Genomic DNA, 19,821 nt, shown 5'->3' with positions numbered 1-19,821 from the left:
CAAGAAAATGTAAAACTTCTATTTTATTAGCTTATGAAATTAGAAAATCTGGTGATTCAGTGTGAATGGTGAAGGCCAAAGATGAACAATTAGGCAGATTAAAAATCTGTAAATAATGAGAGTGTCATCATACAGGAAGCAGGGAGATGGACCGTAATGAGACCTACATCGTGGTGGAGTTGAGTCAGATGGGTTAAATACTTCTGCTTTTAATGGTATCAGCCTATAGCTGCTTCTTTCCCTCCCAAACACAAAACCTGATGAATGTTACTGCTGTTGTAGTATGTGAACTGTGTTGTTTTTCTTCCATGAGGTGACCCTAAGTAACAGATTTTGAATAGAAGGTTTGAACCAGTTTTTGAATTAAAAGTTTTGTTTGTTTGTTTTGTTATTCAGAGGTCTTCCCAGGGACATAAGTGTAGTTTACGTAATGTAGTTTGATATGACCAATACCGTCTTGATAGCAATACATGGACTAAGGCATGATACCAAGGACAAGTGATGGAGAATCTGGCCTTGTTTTCAAAGAAACGTGCTCTAACTGTTCTGGTGTTCTCTTGACATTACTAAAGATTGGGATGGTAAATGTCAATAAAAGAACCAAAAGCTTTTAGAGGATCTCAGCTCAGTTTCAATTATTAAGTCAACATATGCTCGCCAGTTGCAAAATAGCCTAGATTTTTAAGGAGCTCCTATCTGTTTCTGAAATTTGCAACCTGAAACCCATACTCAGCCAAGAGCATTCCTGGCTGCCTGTGGGTGAAGACATTGCCACCTGGTGATGTAACTGAAGACAAATCATCCTTGTCTGTTGCTGCAGCTTCTGAACATTGACACGTTAACAGAACCTAATATAAAACACAGCTTTATAGTACAGAATTTGTATAATATAAACTATGTAATTGTTTAAGTAATAGTGAGCATTCTGGAGAGCTAGTCATTCATCACCTGGCTAACAGTTTCTGCTCTTGCAGCACCTTTTCTTGGTACATAAATTATATTCACGTTTTATTTACTAATCTCCTTTCCTGAAGACACCACTCACAAGCACCAATTACATACGTTCCACAAGAGATATTATCTGTATGTTTAAAAAAAATTCCACCTAGGATGGGATTGTGACACGGTAAAATGTAATCCCTAGTTAATGGTTAATGTCAATTATTTCAGCTTGGAAAATAATTCTTTCAGTTCAGACTGGGGGGGGAAAGGGGGCTTACACATAATAAAGACTATGTATAGCTGGCAAGTTAGCTGCAACATGAGATTTGATTTAGTCTTTTCAGTTTAGAATGCAAGCCTATTCACCTTATGCAGACGATCAGAGTTTCCTGACAATAAGTGGGCAATTTAAAAATAGCTTCTCTTTGTTTGCTGGGTGATCATAATGTGCAAATTAAACAAAGCAAAAGAAAAAAAAAAACCTTAGATTCAGCTGCAGTTTTACAGGGTGAAAATTGGCATAAGGAAAAGGAGTTTAATAAAAAAAAAAAGTGCAGTAATGAATTGCTTTTTTTATTCTGTGAAGAGAGGCAATAAGGAGTTCTGAGCTGCTTTATTGGTACACCCAGAAACATATGAAGATTAAATTTAGCTTGTTCAAAACAGATGTTAATTGACTGCATGGGAGAATGAGTGTGAAAGGCTATGAACCTTTAGGTATAAGGTTAATCATTAAAAAGTTATCAGAGGAATTTTTGCAGTTCGCCTTCTTGTTTAGCTTCTTATGTTATTAATTGTAGAAGTGTAGTTGTAAAGTTCTTACTCATTGGCTCTGGCAATGTAAAGCACAGACCTTAGAAGGTATATTTTCCCCTGCAGCAGGGAAATCCAAATGAGGCAATTTAATTTAACGCTTGATTGCAAGGTTAATGGAATCATTGCACAACACAGCTGAGCTTATTTATTCACTTCAAGACAATTTGTGTTTGCATGGAACAAAGGCATTTTAAATGAAAAAAGGCATTAAGAATGCCCTTTTATTTGGTTTGTGATTTTTTTTTTTTTGAGGTTTTAAATTAGCCACTTATGGTTTGTCTTCTATGTATATGGACATGGTGCGTACCATCTGGTATCTGAAGTTTGTTTCATATTGCAGGGCGCATAGTTGCTTGATCTGAGACTTAATTCTGCCCTTCCAGTCATATATGCAACTTTTGTTTATAAATGTATACAAATAAGATGGAAGAAATTTGAAACTTGGTTTTGAGTAACACTTTCTGTAATTGCTTGCTTATATAACTTCTTAATTAGATAAGATAATTGAGACCTGTGCTGACTTATCACATTTTTGTAAGTAGGTCAGGAGACTCTATTCATGGATGTGAGCTTGTAAAGATCAACTTCAGTGCTGTTATTAAGGAAATGGCTCTATGATTATGATTTTTTTTTTAAGCCTCGGTGATGGAGTGCCTAAATAACTACTTCCAAGCATGATTCACGTGGATTGTTTCACTTCAGTAGTTTAATTTGCGGTTGTGTGAACTACAGACCTTTGCATAGGGGTGTAAGGCATAAAAAGGTCTTCCCAATGTGTCCTTCTCAAAGTCTCTTCTGACTCCAAGGAGCTGTCTCATCAGGTATCACGTTACATTGCCTTTGTACTTCCAACAGCTACAGCATTTGTGATCTGGAGGTAAAAACACGGCTCAGCTGTTGAGTGTGGATAGGATTGAACTGCTCTTTAAAAGTGTTTCTGTGTCAGGATGACTTTAATGACAGTCTTATCATACTTACGGCTCTGCGGTTAAAGCAAGAGCATATTCAGTTAACTGTCAGGAGGACTGGTGACTGAAACCAGCTCCTGGTAGTCAGTGGCATTTCCTGCTTTTGGCAGGATTCTTGGATAATCCCTGGTGAGAACACGGAGGAGAGGAGACAGAGACAAACAGGAAGGAAAAACTGAAAGTGAAACAGTAATGGAGCAGAAAGCCAGAGGGCATCCTATGCAGAGTATAAATATATCACTATGAATGTCATTGAATGTAGTTGGTTTTTTTTCCCTAGATACTACCATTTATAGCAATTTCTAAAAAAGGTAAGAATTCTGGCTTTCAAAATAACTTCAGAGTAATATTTTGCTTTCATTTTGCATTTTTTAAAAATAGGTTAAGGTTATTTATGTGTCTCTTGACTCAATTAATAGCCAGTGCTTCACATTCTTTCATACAGCAAAACCCCTAAACTGCAGTGTGTTTAAATTGACTCACTGATACTTAATATCTTGAATCCTGTTAAAGTCACGAGATTATTGAAAAGATGGGTTAGTGTTCAGGGCAGGAGGGAGATTGTTGAACTACCTTGGTAATCATGGGAACCAGTGTTACACTTCAGAAGAGCTGAAAAGCAAGCTGACGCTTGTCATGAAGTTCAGGACAATATTGTCCTGTCCTGAAAAGTGGGGAGAAGAGGAGATGTTACAGGTTTTAGAAGGCATCAAATTCACCGTAAACAGCATATGAATATAGACAAAATACTGAGGGCTGTCATTAAGAAACTGCATCACGTGTTCTTTTTAGGCACTACTGTATTGTACGCGATGGAAAAATGTAAAAATGTACCAAAAATGCGTAATTTTCTTAAGATATCCTTTGTTACGTAGTTTTGTGGTAGAATAAGACACCTTTAATTACTGAGTATGTGTTTGCAGTTTTTCCTCTTAACTGAGACTATGGAGCTAAAGCTAAATGAAGATGTCTGCAATTCCCGGCTTTGCGGTTCAGGACTTAAATCCTCCTTTCAGAGAATATCCATTAGGAATTCTATCCCTTTATTATCTATCTCATTATTACTGTAGTTTTGCTACTCTAGCACTGGTAGCATGTTCCACAGAGGAAAAAATAAGGAAAGTGTCTGGAGTAGACACACAGACCGGATAGTCTTTGACTATCATGTTAAAACATGATTGGGTTATGTTTTAAACTTCAGGCGGACACAACTCTGATAAAAAGACATAGAAGCAGATATTCTTGTATTGTAATGGCATTGGAATTCCCATCATCTCCTTCCCCCACAGCATCTCCCCCTCCTGCCTTCCTCCCTCAGGGGCGTTGACATAAGTGTTTGTGGAGTTGCACGGTAAACGAGCATAACAGTGAGATTCGAGCATAACAGGGAGATGCATCTGGGGTTTTATATGGATGGCTTTGTGGAGGGAGCATCTCCTTTCTGTCAGGAGCAAGGGTACCTGTGTTCCTTGAAGTCCTCAGGAGACCTCAGCTAAGAAAGATGCTTGCAAGCTGTCATCTCTGTACCTGGAAGATCTTACACCATCAATCTGCAGTTTCTTCATTTCTAGAAAGCCTCAACAGTGTACTTGCATCAGTTGTTATGATTAATGTAATATATAAATTCTACTTGTCCAATTTTTAAGTTGGTAAGACAGCAGAACACCCCTATATAAAGACCGGGTATACTAAATTGAAAAAAATGGAAAAATCTGCAGTTGGCTTTAAGGTAAAATAGATGAAAAAGTAAGCACCCAACACCTTGTCATTCGTTGTTTACTGTGTCTGTGCTGTGAGTCCCTGCCCCATGTAAATACATGTCCAAGTATAGTTGCTTAATAGCAAAGTCACACAACTGGTGAGATTCACAGACAACAGATCATCTCTGCTTGACCATCTGTTTGGATTTTAACACTAAATCAGGAAAAATACTACTATTTCTAAATATGAAGGTTGTGCCTTGGTACCTATAGATACCTATCTCTCTGTCTTTGAAAGATCCCACGTTTATCTTGAGAACTGACTCTCAGAAACAAGGAAATTCACATTGCAAAGATTCTTTGAAGTTTATGGCCTTGGGATCTGCAGATTAGAATCACAATACCAAATACTTTTATTTTCCAAGGAATCTTTTAACAACCAGTAGTCCAAAGTGGTTTTAGGTTACATAAAGTAATTGCAAAGTTAAGCAATGAATAGTAGTTGAAAGCAAGGGTAGGGTAGCTATACCCCAGGGCTGAAATTAGCAGTATCTAAAGGAAAAAAAAGACATTCTGCTTTTAAACGAGGCAAGGTTAGTCAAGGGAAGTAGTATCTTTTGGCAGATCAGTTTCTGTGCTCTGAGGATGGCAAACTTTTGGGTGCACAAGCTTTTCTTCAGGTCTGAAATAGAATTGAAAATTTTCATTACTAAATACAAGTTGAGAACAGTTGCTCTAACTTTACCTGGATTATTAGTAGTCTAGAGCAACTTTTAAAGACAGATGATACCTGTGAAGCGGAGAAGAATTTAGCAAGGAAAGGCTTAATACAAGGTTTATGTGGTGTAGAGATATGGATAATTTATCACCTGTGTAGCATAGAGTGGTTAACTGGGGAGAGGGAGCAAATTATTACTGACTGTAAAAGTCTGTCTCTGTATTGAATCTATGATTTTTAATGTCCACTGGAGTTGTGATTTGGTTATTCTGGTTTATTCTTTGAAGACGCTCTATAGAACTCCCTTGCAGAAGAGAAGGAAGAGCTCAGAAATGAAGTAGCTGTGTGAGAATTGCCTCCCTTTGGGCAATGAGGTTCTTTTCAGCTTTGTGGCTTGCATCATGTGAATGCATTCAGTGGGCAGAGTAAAGCCTTTTTTTAAAAAATAAAATAAAATAAAAAATTCCACGCACATATTTTTGGGGATATGTATGGTACACTGGATGAAGTAAATTAGTCTGCGGGAAGAACATATGTGGGATTTGGTGATTGCATCAATTCCATTTAGAGAGGCATGGTGGAATGGAGATCTGCTGGGAGGTTTTACCTTTGTTTCTCAGGCTTGGTCTGTTTTTACTCACTGAATGATGGTATGCCGAGAGCTTGCTTCCAACAGTGAGTTTAGTGAAGTTGGGGGCTGTTTAAAGGCTGGAAAGTGCATTGAGATTTTCATCAGAGATTGTAGTTATCTAAAAATTGCTGTCCAGGCTCTAGTTCATCACATCACAGAGCAGCATACAGCAGTAGCAATATATGATTGTGGGGGGTTGGGGATGGGTGGTGGCCAAAAGGGGTGCCAAAACAGTTTTGCCAATTTAACTGACTTCTTGTAAAAGAGCAAATTGTTTTCCTATGGGACAGTCCCTTTTCCACGTATCCATGGCCAGAACCAGATGTTACTGCATCATAGGACCTATGTGCATCCCTGTCACAGTAAGGTAAATCAAGAATTATCCTGTTCCTATATTTTAACTAAGACCTGTTTTAGTAGCCTTGCAGATTGACAAAACAGTTGAGAGCAGTTGTTGACCTTTTTCAAGAAGTTTCTTCCATTGAGGAGGTATAGTTCTACCATGCTAAGCTAAACACCAGAAACAGAAACAAACCACCATGCAACTGCAAGTCACTCCCTCCAAAGTTAGTAGATCAGGTAATCTTTCTGCTAGACTGTCACTAGAGTTTTAAAACCCATCTTCAGGATTTTTTTTTTTTTTTTTAATTTTTTTGCTTAGATGGAAGTGCTAAAGACGGAGGCAAGATCTAGGTTTTAGGAATTGCATTTCTTTTTAACTTTTTTCCTCATATCATGCCCCCTTTTTTAGTTACTGTGATTTTTTAGTTACTGTGATTCCTCATTCCTTTATATGTTAGGAGGTATTTCCATCTCTGCTCTAGCATCTAATTAAAACGCTAAAGTTCACTACAAAGCTAATGGAAGATAGCAGGTGCCTCAAGGGAGCAGCTCAAAATGTCCAAGGACATTAGGACCCTCTTTTTGCTCATATATTCCATAGATTCCTCTGTGAGCAATCACTTCACATCTCAAGCTGTGCTGCTGTGTGTGTACAAGTGAAGGGACCTTACTTTTTCCAGAACTGCAGATATTGATTCTGTGGAAACAGAAAAACTGCCTAATTTAAACAGCAGAATGATTTGCATGTACGGCGTGGCAAAATAAAGATCCTACTCCACTGGAACGAGATTTTCTCCAAGTGACATTTCCTTCCACATGCACGCGCTCTATGTGTCTAAATACAAAGTTGATCTAAGTGCTGCTTTAGAGCCTCTGCTGAACTCCTTGATATTTCTGATTCCATTGCCAGAGATTAGCACTGTCTTTTCTGTTGTATAAAGTGGCTTTTAAAATACTTTAGGCATGTGGGAAATTAAGCTTGTATTCCAAGGGTAAACAAGATTGTAGATACAAAGACCATTTTGAACTGTATCAGGGTCTTTTGTGCTTTGCATGACAAACCGAAGAATGTGAAATGCTTGCTGACATAGTGCAGACTTTGTTATTTAGTTTTCCATGTCGAATGGCAAGAGAGTCAACATAGTCTCACAACTGACCTACACCAGTAACCTCTGAGTTTGGGATTTGGAGATTGAATAGATAAAACTAATAGCAGACAGCTGTCAGGCTCCAATAGAAGAATCCAAGTTTGGGGCTGTTAGACTGGTGTGGAAGCTCATTGTGGCTATAAAGCAATTTTCAAGACTGGTGACTTTTTCAAATATGACAGAATGTCTCTCTTGAAAATACAAAGTTTCTCCCTTTGGTCTCTATCTGTTGTTTCTCCTAAGATAGTTTCTTGGTGCTTTGGAGTTGTCCATAACTTTGTTTCACTGAAATAGGCTTTCTGCTCCTCTTCTGTAGCTACATGTTCTTTTGTGACCATAATTATATGCTATTAGTATTAGCTTACGTGTTAATATTAATGTTAATAGGCAGGATCTAAGTTTTCTGTTTAACGGGTGAACGTTTTCTTTAATTGTATTGTTTGACAAGTTATATCAAAATTTTGAGTTCGATTTTAAGATGCTTTTATCTTCCTGAATGCTCTTCCAAGGACTTTCTGGGGCTTTTTGTTTCTTTTTCTTTACTCTAATAATTAGCTTTATTCAGTCATTTATTCCAAGTTATGTCCCCCTCAGTGAAGGGAGGGGACACCCTCTGAAATGACCAGTGGGAAGCCTGCAAGGAATTTGGGATATCCAGATGTGTTGAGGGATCCATTGCCTATATAGAGAAATACTACTCGCAGTTCAGACAGCTAACTGAATGTTTAAAGTTGTTTGGTACTAATAGCCCTCTATATCCATGTATCCACATCTGCAGCATAGCAGGAGCAGCTGTAAGGTATGCACAGCTTGGGGTCATATTTTATTTTAAATGGTATGTATTTCATAGGTAGTCATCTCTCTCAGCTGCTGTGTATGGCAGCTCCTCTGCTAATGAAGTAATGGGGATACCTTTGGGCTGACTGATGTCCAGAGAAAGGAAAGAGAGCCTGACCTAGCACTCATCAAGGCAAAGATGTGTTCTGCTACATGGAAGGTTCACTCCCTCTTTCCAGGGCAATTGAAGAAGAGGTGCATGCTCTTCCCTCCTCACGCAAACATTGTTTACTAATTATAATTTATATTTTCATAAAGAAGGGAATGTCTCATTACTCATGTACGTCTCTACAAAGCATTTGCTGTTCCACTGCTGCAGGGTGACTCCTGAAAGCCAGAAGGCTAACAAGCGTAGAAATTCAGGAGCATGGAGCATGCCGTTTGAATGTCCATCTCCACTGGAGGAGCTTTCCAGCTCTGGCAAGGAGCTTGCACTGTGTTTTGCAAAAGGGGAGTGACAAGGGAGTGGCAGGGGCAAAAGTGCATCCTTGTATTTTTGCTGCCCCGCATTCTGGGAGCTACTGTATTTATATCAGGCCATTCCTTGGTGTCATGATAACTTCCTTGGTGGCCAGCAAACTACTCCGTATTGGGGGTCAGTAGCCTCCTTATCTTTGAGTCCTACTCTGCTCTTCTCCATTCCTCAGCTTCCTCATGGTTTAGGGATTTTCAAGCAGTATGATAAGGTGACTTTGTGACCTTTTTATGACAGCTAATAGGATTCACAGTGAAGTTGAGACTCCACAGAACAAGTAGTCACTTTGCTCCTGCTCTTTCTGAGCTGAGATTCAACGTCCTGAGGCTTAGTTAATGCAGCTGCATGGGGTTTAAAGGTTCTCTGCTGTTACATAAACAGGCATTAAGTCTTTCACATGGTATTCTCATGTTGCTTAGGTATATACAGTTAAATATAGATTTGGCCAGGGTGAGTAATTGCATGCTCTATGCTAGAAACACTTGGAGCTACGTTGTGCTGTAACAGGAGCATTATGAGAATGTGTATGATTTGGTTTTACTATTAAAAGTTTTTGCTATTCGCACTAAAAATAAAACATCTAATTTTATTAACACTTAGGGCAGCAATTCGAGACTAATTAATTTGATGTAAGTAGCACTGGAACAGTGCAAAACCCATGGGTTGAGTTAGAACAGCGAGCCTCAGCAGGCTCGATCATGCTAGAGGCAATGTTTATGTATGTCCAGGTGTATATGGTCAATAAGTAGCCAGAGGATCAGCGCTAAACATTGGAAACATGATTACTGCCTGGGCAAAGTCCAAGGGCTGAATTCAGCTCTTTTTCACTACATGATTTTTTTTCTTTCTTAACTGACAAAGGCTCAGCTCAGCAGCTGCTGTGGAGTTGCCATGTGCTGCCATCAGCCCCAAGTAATGTTTTTATCTTTTTGATCTACTTTTAACTTTAAAGTTTATCTTCTCTGATTGTGTTGGTAGTTTAAGTTCATTTTCATATATATATATCAACTAATTCATTCGTTTTGGTTTGGGGGAAATGAGCAAACCACCTTCAGTGTTCAAAAGGTTTTATTCCCACTTTCATGTTGATTGTCAAGATTGATTTATTCTTGTTATGAAACTTGCAACTAGAAATACTCTTCGTAACGTGACTTAATGCCTTAAACATCTTTTTGAAACTGTTGATGTTATTTGATTCTATCTGATATGCACATACATAGTTTGGTTTTATTTGCATTTTTATGCAAAGGTTTCATTTTTATTTTCAGAGACGATTGAAACATAATGTTGCACTTGCAAAACTGGATGTGTTTTGAATACATGGTTAAAGGAATAGTGAAATAGCTAGAAATGCCCCAGACAACTGTGACTTTCTATGGAAAAAGAGGAGAGGGAAAAGGAAAAAATATCAATATGAGTCCCTGGGAAAGAGATACCAGTATCCAGTGCCACCTGAAGTTCACAGAGGTTATGTTCATCCTTTCAATAAGGAAAAACTTATTATACACTACTTCGTCAATATTTTGCGACTGTGTGGATTCTCTAGCTACTCCTGAATAGAGAATTTACCCATCTATTTGTGCTTTGAGGGCATTTCTGAGCCAAAGGGAGTCATGAGATGGATTAGGTTCTGGCAAGAAATTCCATAGAGCCTTAAATATGCATGCAAAAGAAAGACACGTTTTCTGAAATCAGAAGATTGTGATTTTGAAGTGAAGTCAGGCTGTGTGTTCCTGTGCTCTAGTTTCTGTTGAAATTCTTTGGTGTAACTTCAGTTTTAATTGTAGCACTGAGCCAGATTTCTGTTAGTATAGATGAAAAGCAAGTATGCCATATGATAACTTGAGATTGCTCAACATTCCTTTTATCAGTGGATGCTTTCCAACAACCAAAGGGTAGAAACAGGTGTCTTCCACACCATGGCTTTGAATTTGGTTTCATTTCTGCAAGATCTTCTGACCACTTCTCAAGTTAGCAAAATTCTCCTACCGTGTTTTACGGGCTGACCTTACATGAGCTGTAATGAGCTACACACACGACTGATAAAATAATCATTCTTGCCTGTGAATCATACCATATGTTTCCCTCGCTATCACTCTCTCCACCTCTGTAATTCCAGTCATGTTTGAACCAGTTATTTTACTTTGCCTACATCATCTCCTCCATACTACCAAATCATTTTGTCTTACAGCCGTTTCTCTCGTTCCAAGCCATGTGTTGTACTTTCAATGCTGGTCATTCGTCACAAGCGTCTGCCTTTGTCCTTGATTAATTACTAAAACCCAACTTTGTCCACAAAACATGTTTGAATCTTTAAGTTACTTTCCACTTCGGATACGTTCTCCTTTTAATGAAACCTGCTTCTGAGTTCGCTTTTAGATTTGAACAGTATTGGAATGAAGGAGCTTGCAATACATGGTGATGCAGTTAGGCTTACTATGGCAATGTATGTGTCATCAAATCATTTAGGAGCAAGAGATTATTTTAGAAACTGAAAATTGAGAGCCCAAGTTAACTTACTACTTGGCTAAGCACAGGTGTGTAGGATCATGGGAGGAGAGGAATTTTCTATGAACGTTTTCATGAATTACAGTGAACTGTAGTTATAATAAGTACAGTGGATTCAAGAGATGTGAGGAAAATGCAGAGTAATGATGAGGAGAAACTCTGGCACTTACTGGTACTTACCTTGCAAACTAGTCTGGGAAATCTACACTTTGGATCTTTTAAATCCATACGAATCAAAGTGCAGTCACACATTAAAGGGAATGTGGCATGGATAAGCAACACAGTGTTTTCCAGAGGAACCCTTGTTGATTTGATGATTAATACTGAAGGCAAGGACTTCCCTCTTAGTTAGTTAGGTGTGCCTGTTGTGATGCAAAACGTGAATGAAATAATCAAACTAGCAGTATGTATGGATTTTTTTTTGACACATCCAAAGATTTCTCTCCTTTCATCATCCTTTGTGCAGTTTGCTTTGTTAAGTTCTCTAAACAAAGATACCAATGACCACTCCTTCATTCCAGGGGAATTCACTAAAATAGAGCGGTCTTTATCAGTATTAGTTTGTTAAGTCTCTGATGGCCACGTGAAGCACCATTTGACAGCTCAGCCTTAACAAGATGGCCACGTTCTGCTAGTGGTCAAATGGGACAGACAGATGAGAGGCTGATTTAAAATTATATTTGCTTTATTATTGCCCTGGAAAAGAGCAAGGGATATTTTTTGTTTGTTTGTTTGTTTGTTTTCCCTCCTCAGAAAATTGCAGAGAGATCTGTTACAGAGTAGTACTGCAGCGATTAAGGTTCTAAAGTAAAAAGTCAAGCTGGGGTCTCTCCTGTGTCGGACTGCAGCAGGAATTGTGGTTTTGGCCTCCTCTATTTGAGTCATTTCTCTAAGAATGTTTCATTATCTCTGTCTCTCCTGCCAAATTATTTGCTGGAAATGAAATTGTTTAAGCATAAGATACTGGAAGGTGTTAATTGGACTCTTGGCTATTCTGGAGCTAACAGATAATAGAAGTGGGATGGAAAGAATTAAGGTTGAAGTCCTTGAACTCCCACATCTCCCCTTGATGATTTAGCTATGAAAATTAGCAAAGGGTCCAAGGGAGTCGTCTTAGTTTTATGAAGAGTTACATTTTTTTTATAAACGAACAGAATATTTTATGATATTTAATTGAAAAGATCCAAGCCATCTTGAAAACAACACTGCAGCAGTAGCAGAACTAGCAGCGTGAGAGTTGTAGTATTTAGCTTGCCCAAGTGTAAGGGGAAAGACAGTGCTTGCAAACCTCTCTTTAACAAAATAAATTCTTGAGTGGATTACAGTTACTGCTTTAAGCTCCTCTTATGTTGCCACTGTGCTGTAAAGGTGCTCTGTTGGGTTAGAAGGTAGCAAACGTCTCCGCAGCCAAAAGAAAAAAAAAAAAAAAAGGACAGGGAACAATTTAGGCCTATGAAAAAGTGTGTTAATGGCAAATTGAGGCTATGCAAAGTCCATTTGCTCCAAAAGGGAATTCAGGATTCCCTAAGTAACAGAGCAGTTGTCCTTGTAGAGCAGTGATGTACCTCTGCAGGTCTGTCTCCTGCAGTCCAATGGAAAACATTAAATAAATAAATAAATAAATAAAAAGCATCCTAACATGAAAGGATATAACAAAATCTGTATTTACATTCAACTTCAGTTCTGATGTTTCCCTTCCAATGTGTCCTTGCCCTATTTTTTCCTTCTTCAGACCCACCTGAGGTTTTTTTTATCATAGCTCTGTTGCTTTTGTGCAGCCTGCCCTCCTGCCTTCGACTCCCGAGTTTCTGTCTAGTTTTGTTTTCCCTTTCCTTTTTTGGTTTCCAGCTACTCTCCACATACAGTCCTGGCTTTTCTTCTTGACTTATCGTCCCTGTTCTCCAGAGCTCTCCAGCATAAAATATGCATATATCTCATAGGATCAGGGATTCTCAGGGAAGATCAATGTAATTTAATAGCAGAAATCATGGATATTCTCGGAAATTATAGTGCTGTTTTTACTGAGATCAAAGTCCATCCTTAGGTTGGCATGCAGCTTGGAAAACTTCAGGCAAAACATCTCAATTTTGGCAAAATGATAAATAATTGAAATCATTCCCCCCCGATAATTATTTCATCACTGTAACACAGCCATCTCCAAAGCAGAGGGCGTAGCCTCGGAGAGAACAAACACGCAGCGCAAAGCCCAGCAGGGCTGGGGCTGGGGAAGGAATTACTGGGCAAGGAGAATGGTTTTGCAATTTTTGCTGTTGCAGAAATGCTCTGAAAGGTTATACAATCGTGCAGAGATCCTGGAGCCTCAGGACTTTTGCTGGCTAGGGAGTGGAGTGAGGAAACAGCATCAGTGATGCAGACCTTCTCTGCAGGGAGCAAACAGAACTGATCAAGCAAGAAACCTTTGCTCAGTCCTATGGAAAACGCAGAACTGTGCTTTCCTGTTACATTTTGTTGCTGAAATGATTAAAAGGTTAAGTTGCTGGCATGATTAAAAGTAGAATTCATCTGAAATACGAGGTGAGAAGAGTGGCACGGTGTTAAAAATGTTTATGACTTTACACAGTTGAGCTTTTGTTTTCTCCCAGTTCCTATTTTGTCTCCCCCCAAAAAAGGAAAGGGGGAAAGAAAAAAAAAAAAAACAAAAAAACCGCTGAACTGATTTTAACTTGTTGTCACTTAAGAATTGGAGAGAGATCATTTAGGTGATGTTGCATATATTAACGCATCATTTAAACAGCCTGCAGTGATGATGGTGGGGGGGGGGTGTAGCACCGTCGGAGAGGCTCCACTGAGCTTTGAACTGGATCAGATGCTTGAGGGCAATTAAACACACAAGATTTCCCACTTTAAACAAAGGCACAGAAGGGAGTCTCCCTGTTTTCTGTGCTGTTAATCATCAAGCAGAGAGAAGAATGAGTAAATGAAGAAAGAAAAGATGGTGCTGTTTAAAGAAAGGATGTTAAACCCCAGCAGGATGCCTGCTTGAGTTGCATCTCAATAAATAATAAGCGCTTGTTATGCTAATAGTCAGTATTTTCAATAACATGATTTGCATACAGATTATATGCGTGTTAATTACACTGTGCACATAGCCAATAATGCACATCTTGAGGTTGTTTTTTTTTCTTAGCATTTTCATTTGTAAAATGAGGCATCCCATTAATGAATATTGCAAAGTTCTGGAGTGCAAATGGATAGCTAATGCAATGAACAGTGGCATACTGAGCTGGATACCCACTGAAGATAACTACACATCCGTAATGTTTATGGGAGGAGCCCAAGATTAGGGTCACCTCTGGCACTGACAACACCTGTCATGACACCCGATTATACTGAAAATAAAATGAAACAAGAGAGTGCATGAATGTATGATAATGCAGCAATGCATGATGATAATTAACCCACCGTTGTATAATTAGCTGGTGCATGCTTGTGCAACCAGTGCTGGGTTTTGGCAGTTGCACAAATTTCATACAAATCAAGAATAGGTACATCGCTGTGCCTTTAGATTAGAGCACGAAGCTCAGTGGTTTTATACCTACTTGATGCCAGTTGTGGGAGTACAGGTGATACCTGGTGCTGTGAAGAGGCAGAGTGCTGTGGGCAGACTGTACCTGCGCTGACATGAAGTCTTGCAGAACAAAGTTACTCCTGGAAAAAACGTTGAATTCATTTGAATCAGAGCCATGATTGTGATAGAGCAGTGCTTTGCATCTTCTGATTGCAGCGTTTCTGACCCATTAGGAAGACTGGACTTCTAATGAACTGTGTCTGGAGGGCAGCAAAACATATTCATTCTTTTCTCCCCTTTTTTCCCACACATCTGGTGGATGCCTAGTGATTCTCATTTCATCATGTCTAATTGAAAGATCGTTTCCACTTGTCCTCCTGACCTACTGACTAAAATGAATGGGTAGGAATTGGCCTATAGAGTGTGAGGGCCTAATGGTAGGAATGAATGGTGCCCTATAAAATGTAATAATGTGATAGCTGAAGTTGACTGTTGTGCTGAATCTGCACTGCATCCAGACCCACTTGAGTGTCTTCAGACATGCATCTGTAAAGCATAATGCAGCGGCACTTCAGGGATCTCTGAACCATGCTACGTAACACACTGTAGCTATGCCTTCTATATTTGTAGCTGTGCTACTTTTCCTGGTAGTATTCTGACACCACTGAGCTCTGCATATAGCTTATTACTGGCAGTGAAATTAAAAAAAAAAAACAAAAACAAAAAAAAAACCTACAGTATCTTGGGAAAATATCTAAGAGTTGTCATCTGGCATTCCAGACTAAATATTTTATGTAGTTCAGAAAGCATATAGTAGAAATATTTACCTGTTAAGAAACTGTATGAATATAATTTACAAGTAATTATCAGATTAAATTTTCAGGTATCAGATAACGATATCAGGTATCAGATAATCTCTTCCCTATGAGGCACAGATGTTTGGAATTAGTAGTTCACTTTCAAAAGAAAATAACTGTTAAATGCAATAGCTCCTCACATCAATATTCAGTTGTTATTGTCATTGGTGTTCTCACGTCCCATTACAGCTCATTCTGCCTGCTTTATAGTTATCCTAGTATCTACACCAATTAAAAGGATTTGCTCTTCCAGAAAGAAAATGATGGTTTTAATAATGGGCTTACTCTGAGCTGCGACTGAGGTTGCCGAGCACGTGGATCTGCAGGAGGTGTTGTTACACCAGCCTGGTTTGTACACCCGGTCCACTTGGCTGTTCCTTTTGTGAATCCTCTTGACTCTCAAACCTGCTTCTCTTCTGCATTGCAGTACCCCACTGCGTTGGCCTTCATACCCTGTCCAGAAGCTGTCAGCTGAACTTGCCCAGCTGTGTGCTAGTAGTAATTTCTACTCCAAATAGCTTGCTGTGGAGATGAAACCGTATGTACCTCCCAAACAAGCTCTTGGTCACTGCCCTTATCCTGAGGGAGCTCCTGCTGGGCTACTGGGAAAGGGCACAGGTTTCTCTGGCAGTGACCTGGCAGGGTTGACGATCACCTTGTCCTTCTGGTGGAATACTAGCAGGACATTTCGCCCTTAGAGGCTTGCACTATTTGCAAAGACAAGGTTTTCTGTGTAAGTGAATAATTTGGAGCAATTGAAAACAAGTTTTTCTTTTCCTGACATTGCTACAGACATGCTGACCTTGTGTTAAGAGCAGTTCTGTGGGCTAAAGATTCCTTCAGTCAAGCTCCCACAAAGCTGATATGTTCACTACCTGAAACATGCAGCGATATCCGATCTGTAGGACCATTAGGATTCCCAAGTAAAGCTGTCATTTTATTGAGGCTTAGAAAAGATCAGAAGTTCTGATTGCAGCATGTTTATGAGACAATAAAAGATTTTCATGTAGGGCGTACTTCTGATCAGCTGCGTTTTTCATGTATTATTTATTTACTTTATCTGACAAGATCAGAGTTTTCTTACCGTTTAATTAAGAATTTCTCTCTCTGAATGAGCAAAAATACTGAATGCCTAGGAGTTGTCTGCATTTATTCACAAAACCAGAAAATACAAAGCTAGGAAAGCCTTTTGTTTAAAAGTGCCCAGTAGTATGAGCTGCTGTCTTGTGGGTAAGCAGTGTCAGTTATCTTTTATGTTAGAAGGATTATAAATGTAAAGAAAATTCAATAGTTTTCTTCACCAGACAGAGAAAACAATGGCAGGCATGAGAAATATCTGCAAATTGGTACTACATTAATAGACTATTGTGAATTTGGAAATGGCAGGTTAGTATATTTGACAGGCAGCGGTAGCAGGAATAAGACAAAAGCAATTCACGTGGGAAAGTGTGCTCAAAACAGAGGAAAGATTTTTATAAGATAGTCTGAGCAAGAGGCAAGTCTTTTGGCTCATGTATGATCTTTGGAACATCCTCGCGTTGTATGAGTGAAGTATGTCCCTTTGTTTTATTAGAAGAATGCAGATGGACTTGCAAAATTAATTTTTGTTGAAGTTGAGAGTTTGCATCTTTGTTCTTTGCTTATTACTCTGTTGAAGCGTTCATGTGGTTTGAATATTTGTAGACTCAGTAATACGAAGGATTTACAAGCACTAGAGATCAAGCTGTAACGATGCTAGCTTGATTTAATTGTTCTACTTTAATTAGAATAAATGAGTTTACTTCTCTAGTGGGATGTATTAGCTTTTTGACAGCCACAGCAACAATAAACTACTGTAAATGTACAGATCGCTAATTAGGAGGAGGCCAAAGCAATGAAGACAGGCAAACTGTATTGATCATAACTGAACCAGAGTTGACTAAGATGCAGGTGGTTGACAGCAGTGCTTTTATGGAATATGCCAAGAAATGGTTAATGACTGCTATTGATTAAGATTTCGGTATTATTGGAAGGGTGGGATGTGGGAGAAAATTAAGTTTTACAGGATTCTTCAAAAGCATATTGCAACAACTGGAAGGCTGCTTGTTCAAACAGCATTATTTTAGAGTAGTTCTGTAGGTGTTACACATGGCATATTTTTCTTGGGCCTGACTTCATCCTCTAATGTTGTCCTCTGTTCCGACTGCCTGAAAGGCAAAGAACCTGTGATTCAAACTTTATCTCTTTCTGGGTCGTTCCGTACCTCATTATAGCCATAAAGTACATGGCACCTAGATTATGGATATTATAGATTATAGCTTCTATCATGTCTGGTGATTCTGTTCTCTACAGTATCGCTTGTTGGCGAAGGCATTACACTAGAAAGCTCAGAAAACAAACCATAAATCATATGGGAACCTCTGACGTGTATCCATCTCAAAGTGTTTTTTCAGATTCCTGAGAAGAGCGCAATCATGCCAGCTGCACTATTTTTATAACTTCATATGTTAGGGATCAAGCCTAAAATCTTAGCAAATGCTGATGACAGGGAAGACTTGTAATGATGTGGAAGTAACGTGTTATTCTCTTCAGCAGTTTTGATAAGAACAATTTAACTTTTTTCAGTACCCAATGGCACATATGCAAAATCTGTGATTCACAGCGTTATATTCTTTGTAGAGGGGACTAATTTTTATGGTTTGGAGAAGGATGCAAAGAAAAAGCATTTAGAACAGTCTGAATAGCATTTAATTCCTTTGTTTCTTTACGTAGGTTGTTTGCATTTTAAGATCAGATTTCTTTCATTTTTTATAGACTATTCATATTTACAAGTAATTTGCCCCGTAATTTGCAATTCCTTTCTGTTAATAGCATGCAAGCTGCATCACTGCTCAGCATCCTTAGGTTTTTATTGGATTATCTCCAGTTGCCTGCCTTTTTCTTTCTCCACTGCCACTAGAAAGTAGCCATTTGTGCTTATTCATTCTTTTGTGCTTATTCATTTGAAGTGGGCATAGGAAAAAGCATGCCTCACACTTGTGTCAACACAAGCACTCCATGTAGGCTGTGGGCGTTTTTAAACAATCTTTTAAGTACATACAAAATGTTATAAACCCAATTTTATCACATATTGCACATACACAATCCATCTTTTCATCTCCATCAGATACGCATGTCACTTTTGGTGGAAGCTGTGATTTTCTTGAACAGTTGGTCAGTGAAAGGAAGTTTCTAGATATTTGATGCTCAGTCTACCTTATGCTATGTTTACCGTATGCATAACGCATTATCAGTGCAATAATCATTAATCATGTTCCAAGTAATTAATCTTCTTCCATATTTGGCTTTTCTGTGTGTGCAGCCTTTTCAGGGCTGAAATCCCTATGCTTTTACTCAAGTGAAATTTTGTTATTGTCTGGAATGACAAGGGACTTGGCTTCGCATTGGCTTGGGACTAGCAAAATGTCACCACATTTCCCTATGTGTATAATTGGTCAATTCCTGTGCATCACACGTGTACCCTTGCAGTAGTGCATGCTGATGATTCCCTTTTATTTTCCTCCATACAGCGCTACCTATATGAGTAATGTTAATGAAATCCTCAAGTATTCCATGCTTCATATGTTTACCTATAAATAATAAATCCAGAGTACCACCATAATTATAACTCTGTAAGAACTCTGCAAGATGAGAGGACTCTTAACCTTGAGGTTTAAGAATGTGAAGAAGAATATTTCCTAGCATATGTATTTCATCAGTCTACAAACTTGGAGCCTCTTTCATTCAGCAGAATGAGGGGAATTAAAAAAATGGATCTTAATTTTCCCAGATCTAATTCTCCTGCCTTCCAAGCTCCCTTTAGAACCACAATGAAAAACTACAACTTCACAGGACCGTAGCAGCTAGGGAATATTGACTACCATTTTTCTTACTGAGGGATTACATGGACTACAGTGTTCCTCTGGATTTTACTTTGACACGAAGCATACGTTGACTGTGTGCATACATAAAATTTTAGTCCAATTGTCTGATGTGTAATAGTTGTAAAGGTGCAGCAGCGTTGCTGTGTTCTTGCTTTTATTTTCTTATTCGTATCTTTGGACAATAAGAATACTTGAAGAAGTATGTATATATTAATTCGAGCGCATAAAATAGAAGTGTTCAAACGTATGTCTGAGTCTCTTCAGAATATGTTTTGGCTTTACAATTTTATTTTTTCCTCACTCAAACCATCTTGGTGTTCTTTAGGAGGAAAGAAAGAAAAAGATCTCAAAAAAGAAAAAAAAAAAAAAAAAGTTGAGATTATTTTAAGACATGAGTTTACCCAGTCGTAATGGTGTCCCTTCCAGGGTGAAATGTGGTAGACGCTTC

At 38.6% G+C, this 19,821-nt stretch overlaps 1 protein-coding gene across 5 annotated transcripts in view; it reads left to right on the top strand.

The window, feature by feature from the left end:
* NAV2 (neuron navigator 2) overlaps nt 1–19,821 on the top strand; it is a 224,661-nt gene that overhangs the window by 138,204 nt on the left and 66,636 nt on the right. The window lies entirely within an intron of this gene.

This window comes from Aythya ferina (assembly GCF_964211825.1).
Source record: "Aythya ferina genome assembly, chromosome: 5".
In the NCBI taxonomy this organism is placed as follows: domain Eukaryota; kingdom Metazoa; phylum Chordata; class Aves; order Anseriformes; family Anatidae; genus Aythya; species Aythya ferina.
The sequence above is the reverse complement of the archived record's forward strand: the minus strand, read 5'-3'. Positions and strand labels throughout refer to the sequence as shown.